Source organism: Cervus canadensis, chromosome 22 (assembly GCF_019320065.1).
Source record: "Cervus canadensis isolate Bull #8, Minnesota chromosome 22, ASM1932006v1, whole genome shotgun sequence".
In the NCBI taxonomy this organism is placed as follows: domain Eukaryota; kingdom Metazoa; phylum Chordata; class Mammalia; order Artiodactyla; family Cervidae; genus Cervus; species Cervus canadensis.
The window spans coordinates 7,945,738-7,952,884 of record NC_057407.1 but is presented as its reverse complement, the minus strand read 5'-3'; positions in this window follow the sequence as shown (position 1 = coordinate 7,952,884).

Below are 7,147 nucleotides of genomic sequence, written 5' to 3'. Positions count from 1 at the left end.
ATGAGGTAAGATATTGTCCTGTGGTCCCTTGAGATGGAAGGGATGCAACAGCATTTAGTGAAAACAACTGTGGGTTGGGGGCCTGATCTCACCCGACTCCTGTGTGACCTTGGAAAAATCCCTTCTTTGTCCTGAGCTTGCGCTGACCGGACTTAGAGGGGATGCAATCCAAAACTCCGCTCAGCCCCCGGGGTTCCATGCTGGCCAGGGAGGGTGACGGCGGGAGCAAGACTTCCCACCCCAGACTCCTTTCAGTAGCTCCCCCACATGCACGGGGGTATCCTGGCCATTCGCTCAGGGACCCTGGCTGGGGGCAAGAGCGGAGTCTCCTTTCCTGACGTCTTCCAGGTGGAGTGTGACTTCCCGCTCCAGCGGCTGTAAAATCCCCTGAAGCCTGGTGGGTCCCTAGTGGTGGGGGGGGGGAGGAGGCAGGGAAGGGGGAGGTGGAGGGGGCGGGGGTCTGTGCCTCGGAATACCCCCCTCCCAGGCGTGTTTGACACGTGTTTCCGCCTCTCCCGGCATGGGCTCCTGCTGCTGCTATTTATAACCTTTAAGAGCTCCTGCCGACTGCAAAGTTTTCTTAAACTCAAAATATCACCGAGGTCCTGGGCACGCGTTCCAGAGGCTGGCTGAGCCTTGCGGTTTGAAGGGACGAGGGGGCCGGGGAGGAGGAGGGTGGAGTGGGAAGGGGGTTAGCTCAGACCCTGGGTCTCGCCTGGGGGCAGAGGTGGGGATGCCTGGGGTGGGGGAACCCCTAGTTCTTGCAAGTGGGGGTTCTCCTTGGCCTGGAAGGACCCTCTATGTGGGTGGTCCTTGTTCACACTGGGCCATTTGAGGACTGCTGGGACATCTCTCTATGGGCCTCAGTTTCCTCTTTTCCTGAAAGCCTCAGGGCCCGCTAGCTGGGCGAAGCGATGAACTGGCAGTGACACTGGGAACATCTCGGGCTGCGACCAGGACTGTGTCTGCCTGGCTGTCCAACACCCGGCAGGCACAGAGCCTGGCCCAGAGGCGCCGTGGACGTTGGCTGAACTGGCCAGAAGGGGAAGTACTTTGGGGAAGTTTATAAAACTGTGTGGGAAAGCGATGTTCAGAGAGGGACAATGGCAGGCCAGAGGTCAACCCAGACCAGATCCCCAAGACTTCCCAATACCCAGGGCCCTCTCAGGCTGTGGAAGAGGCTGAAGGGTCCCAGCTGGGGACAGGTGAGTCACCACCTTGGAGGAGGATCCCAGGGTGACCAAAGAATGGATATGCATGGCTCGGAGACCTCCATGGAGCCTCAAGGGGGCACTGGTCATCAGCTGGATCTGGGGAGGACTAGATGCAGTTCAGAGCCACACACGCAGCTCCCCCTGTCCTGTGCCACTGCTCCATCTCTGAGAGCCCTCTGCCTCCTCAGGAGTGAATGAAAAGCTCAAGCCCTGTTTCCCAGGGGGAAAGCAGAGGCCCCGGGGACCATGGACTCAGTAATGCTCTCCACCGGGAGGCTGGTGGCTTAGCTTCCCCTGCCTCCCCGTGGCACCCCTTTCTTTCCCTGCCTTCCTGAGCTGGTGTTGAGGGTGCAGAGGCAGGGAACAGGAGCACTGACCTCTGGCCATCTAACATATCCCGCCCCCCCTGCAACGCCCTTTGCCCCACAGCCGGCTCCAGAAGCCATTCCTGGCCCAGGGAGCAGAGCTGGGTCCCAGATGGAAGGGTGGCCACCCCCGCCCCTCCCACTCAAGCTCCACATACATTTTCCAATTTAAGCATGACCACAGAGGGCTATTTGGGGGTGGACGGGGGCAAAGAAGTGATGACCTAGCAGAGAGAGGAGCAGGAAGGGGGAGAAAGGAAAGTATTTTGGAGGGTCAGGCCTCATGGAGCCGCTCCTTTGATCAGATGCTTTTCTGTGGCCCTCCTGAATCAGATCACTTACTCCTCAAACTCTTGAGTCCTTATTGTGTGTTGGACTGGCTTCAGAGGCTTGGAGGCCCTGCTTTTGGGAGCCACTTCCCTATAGGCCTATAGGCCCCACTGCCCTGGGGTTCCCATTGCCTGAACCCTGAGGAGTCTCTGCCCCTCACTGCCGGACTTGCCCTCCTCTTCATTGCTTCGTGAGGGGTGGTTCATATGCTCTTCAAAGTCCCCTTTTCTCCTAGGTCTTCCTGCATCTGATTCTGTGAGACCTCAGATTCTGGATTCTTGCCCCTCTCTTGAGAGACTGCAAGCCCTGAGAGCAGGGACTGGGTCATCTCTGTGGGTCATCTCCAAGCCCTGTCTCATCCTTTGTCTCTGGGGGAGAGGAGAATTACTTGCTGGAGCTTTGGACTGACCCTTGACCCTCTTATCTCTCAGTTGCTATGGAGATGGCCTTCCTCTTCTGAGCCTCAGTTTCTCCATGAGGAGGGAGGGAATCCAAGGATCTCAGAAGGAGCTTCCTCCAGCCTCTCTGGACATGTCTTTTGTCCTGCGGTGTTAGAAAATTTTTCTCCAAGGAGCCTGATGAGATTAAACCTGATGGATTGGGGTTGAGGTGGGGGGAAGTGTTAGTTGCTTAGTCATGTCTGAGTCTTTGTGACCCTGTGGACTGTAGCCTGCCAGGATCCTCTGTCCATGGAGTTCTTCAGGCAAGAATACTGGAGTGGGCTGCCATTCCTTTCTCAAGGGGTCTTCCCAACCCAGGGATCAAACCTAGATCTCTGGCATTGCAGGCGGCTTCTTTACAGTCTGAGCCATCAGGGAAGCTAGGGAACAGCCTGACGGTCAAGCCAGAAGGGCTGGAGTCCAACTCCTAGATAGGAGACTGAAGCTTGGGCAGCCTGGGTCTACAGGGAGTGTCCACTCCAGTGCTCCAGGCTAGACCAGCTCAGCTGAACCTGTGGCCTCTGTCCTCAGTACCTCAGTAGAAAGATGGGTTTGGGGAGACCCCCAAGGCCAGCAGGGGGCTGTGGAAGGGGAGAGGGCTCCTGGTTGGAGCAATCGATGGTTCCTCTTGGTTCCTGACCCCAAACTGCATCTACATTGATTATGGGAATTTTGAGCATGCTAGGTAGAAGGTAGGCTGGGGGAGGGGCCTGCTATGCCTACTGGAGACCAAGACTTTGGAGGAGGGGGCTTGCAGGCAGGCAAAAGTCCCAAGGGGCACAGGAGTCCCCCAGACCCTCCTCCATTATCTGTAGCCTTGGATGAGCCCTGTATTCATGCAGAATTCCAGCCGATTGTTTCCTTGTTGACTTGATGCTAAGCTCTAAGCTCCCTCAAAGAAGCTCCAGCCTTCTCCGAGGCACTGTGACCTGGGCAAGGGGCAAAGGTTGGTGCAAGTGGGAGAAGGAGGAGGCGCATGTCCAAAGATGCCCCAAACTGACTGCCGGAGGGGTCTGTGTGTCTGCCGAGCTGACCCAAAACCCCATTCCATTGTACAGGGTGGGGAACACTGAGGTCTCCAGAGGGGAAGTGTCTCCAATAGTCAGTGAGGGGCCAGGATCAGAACGGGGGTCCCCTGCTGGCTCTGATAACCGATCCCACGACCAGAGCCTGGATCAGCTTTGGATGGGACGTATTGCTTTGAAGTTCCCAGCACTCCATCTATCACCCCCAAAACAGCTTCTCCAGCCAGCCAGGCTGCAGACTTCTCAGACACAGTCTCTGACCGTTAGCCCTGGCTCCAGAATATAATGAGGCTTCCTAGAGCTGAGGGTCTCAAATCTAGATTTTGCAGAGAGCTGGGGGCTGGGTATCTTCCCTTTGTCTCTGCTCCAGGCCCCCACACTTGGAGGTCCCTGGGCTGGTTTGAGGGGGTCACTGCGTATTCCCAGGCATTTGTGAGTCTGAATCTGCCGTGGTCTCCCTGCAGCTCTACAGCCCAGCATGATGGCCCCTGCTTGTCCCCCGTCATCCCCTTTGCCCTCCCACTGCCTGCTCTGGGGTCTAACATCTGGGAATGGAATGGGTCGGGAGCCTTCCAGAGAGTCCTTTCCCACGAGAGCCGAGCTCTGACCCCGGTCCTTATCTGGCCTGGGCGTTCCAAGAACAACACAGATGCTAAGGCTCGCAGGCCCCGAACCTGGGGACGCTGACCTCCCCAGGCCCAGCTGCTCTGCTCTGGCCTCTGTTTCCCTCTGTGAACGGGGTGGGGGTAGGGATGGCTTTCCAGAGGGTTTAGAGGGGAGGCTGTGGAAAGGTTCCAAGATTGTGGACACATACACTCAAACTCACATGCGTGTGCACTCACACTGCCACCCAGACCTCATCATCAGGCAGGCCTGCTATGGGGCCCTCATTGCTCTCACCCTCTGCCTTTCTCCTACTTCCCAGAGCTTCTGATTCCCACCCAGAGCTCCTCCTACACCACGAGTTTGAAGGTGTGAAGCGTTCGGGGTGTGTGTATGCAAAGGCACGTGAATGAGTGTACACTCGCGTGCAAAGGGCATGTGTGGGCAAAGGGTATGTGCACCTGGGTATGAGGGTGTGCGCAAAGGCATCTACAGAGTGTGAGGGTTTGTATTTAAAGGTGTGCGCATAAGAGTGTGCCAGCTCATGGCCTGAGCACCTGCGGGCGGGCTTCCTGACTGTGAGCCTGGGAGTACATACGTGTGCATCAGTGCACGCACACCCTTCGTTGTGATTCCGGTCGACCCCAGAGTTGGTAGAAAGGGATCAGGTGGCTTGGGGGCGTCCAGGACCAGTGCGTGTCTTCAGACAGACACAGACACACAGTGAGGGCTGGTTAGCCTGACCGGGGGACCCTGTGAATGTGTGTGTATGTGTGTGTGTGAACGCGCATGTGTGTGTTGTACTTCAGACATAAATACAGCAGGTAGGCGGGCCGCAGATATATAAATACCCACACCGGCAGGTACGGGAATTGACCCTAACTATTCCTGGCCGGGGGCTTGGGCCATTTTTAATGCAGCTCCACACCCTGAGCCACAGAGTGTGTTTGTGTGGCCACTGGAGGCAAGGACACAGCTGGTGCTAGGTAGGGTGGGGTGGGGACAGCCGGGGTCTGGTGGGGCCACCACTGCTAGGTGCGGTCTGCGAGGGGATGGGAAGGGGGGCCCTCCCGGCCACCACTGCCTCGGCTTCTCCCACCCCCACCTCCCCTCCTCATCACTGCCCTGCTTTCACCCCCACCCCCCACCATCCCTGTCCCCTGGCCTACAGTCCTATCACTGCCTCCTTTAGCTGCCCAGCCCACCCTCTCTTCCTGCATCCCAGTGTGATGAGCCCTTCTTGTCCACTTGGGGCTGCCTTAGGGGAGTGGAAGGGAAGAATGAATCTGGCTTACACTCGGCTCAGGGCTGAGGCTGGGGGCTGGAGGGCTGTGTGCACACGCATTGTCCGCAGGCTCTGGGCAGCTCCATCCTGCCCTGGACGCCCCCTTTGTCTCTGGCCGACCTCAACGACCCTCCCGCCCCTGTCTCCACCTCAGGGTCGTTGGGTCTGTCCCCACCTCTCTGTCAGCCTCTGTGGCTTGTCTCTGCCGCAGTCAGGGTCCCCGTCTCCAGTTTCTCCATGACGGCCCAGGGGAGCTGGTTCCTCCCCACAGCCAGCGTGAACTGTTTGCCTGAGACAGTTGGTCCATCCAGTCAAACAACCACCCAATTCAGACTCCTCGTCTGACTGACAGGGTTTTTTTTTCCCCCTGCTAAATTTACTTGCATTTTTGACTGAATTGGCCATTCAACAGAGGTTGTGTCCACATGCCCCTACCCCGCCCCACGCCAACAGATGAACGGGCTCCCAGATGGACACGCACACAGATCCAGGCGCGCCCAGGCATGCTTCTCACACACGTGGGGTCACAGCCTCGTGTGACACATGTGAGCACACGAGATGACACATGCCCACACGCTCACACCCCATGTGTGTTCCTATCCTCGTGCGCACAGGGATGCGTTTTGTCACACACAGACTGCATACATCTACCTGCTCACACACACGTTCATACCTCATGCCGTGGGGTCAGCGACCGTACCCGCTTGGACCCTTTCTGGGGCAATCTTGGGGAGACAGAAACCTGGGCAGAGCCCCTGCCCAGCAGCAGCCTGGGGCAACCAGCCCCTCTCCCCTGAGGCCAGCTCACCCTCCTTCCCCCGCCCTCAGCCTCTAGGTGGTCATCTCGGGCTGCTGCCGAGCCCCTGCAAGCCTCAATAGCAGCTCCCAGACCCTGATCCTAAAAGGGGACTCTTTTTTTTTCTTCCAAGGACAATAAATATTTGCTCTTTGGGAAGCTGCTGGTGGGAGGGTACAGGGTTTGGCCCAGCGGCGGGGAATGTCCAGGGCAGTTCAGGGAGGCCGCAGGCCATGCTGGAGGAGGGGCCGAGCCCCTCTAGAAGCTCCACCAGCAGGGAGAACGGGGGAACCAGAGCTAGGCTACACCTCACTCCCTTCCCTGGGACCCCAGCATCAAGACTCTGTTTTCTCCATCCCTTTGTGTAGCATGTTGGTACCCGCTGCTCCTATCCCTCCCACCTCAGACTCCTCTCCCCCAAACCTCACCCTGTGAAAGCTGTTTTCCCACTCCCATTAATCTTGTCACCCCCTCCCCTTTCTCACACACTCAGATTTCCAATCTACCTCCTTGGACCAGTCACCGGGGGCAAGGCTGATGCCTGCCCAGGCTGGGCTCCTGACAGCAGAGCATGCCCCCCCCAAAGTGGACCCCCACAGCCAAGACTGCACCCTCCTGCAAGGAGAATCAACCTGGACAACAGTGTCCCCCGCCCTGTCCCCCATGAGGCGCTGGTCCCTGGTGGCTGCCTCCCGCCCACCCCTCCCTCATCCTCAATTGGGCTCCCAAATATAGCGGCCGTGGCCACAGCCGGCCAGGACACCACAGCCCCAAGCGTCAGTCCTGGGCCGGGATCAGAGGGGCAGGAGCTGATTATAGGTCCCTGGGCCAAACCCAGGGCTTGCCTGCCAGCCCGCTGGGCCCTGCCACCCCCACCCCCAGAACCACAAGTTTGGAGCATCTGGTCCCCGTCAGCACAGTGGGCAGAGGGAGGGGCCTGAGGGGTGTGTTTGGCCCGCAGAGGACAGAGTTGTCTGTGTGTGGTGTGGGGGTGGCGGGGATGGGCTCATCACTGCTCAGGGCCAGTGACTGTCCTTCCAACTCGGGATCACTGGGCCCCACCCACGGCCATTGTACAGATGGGGAAAC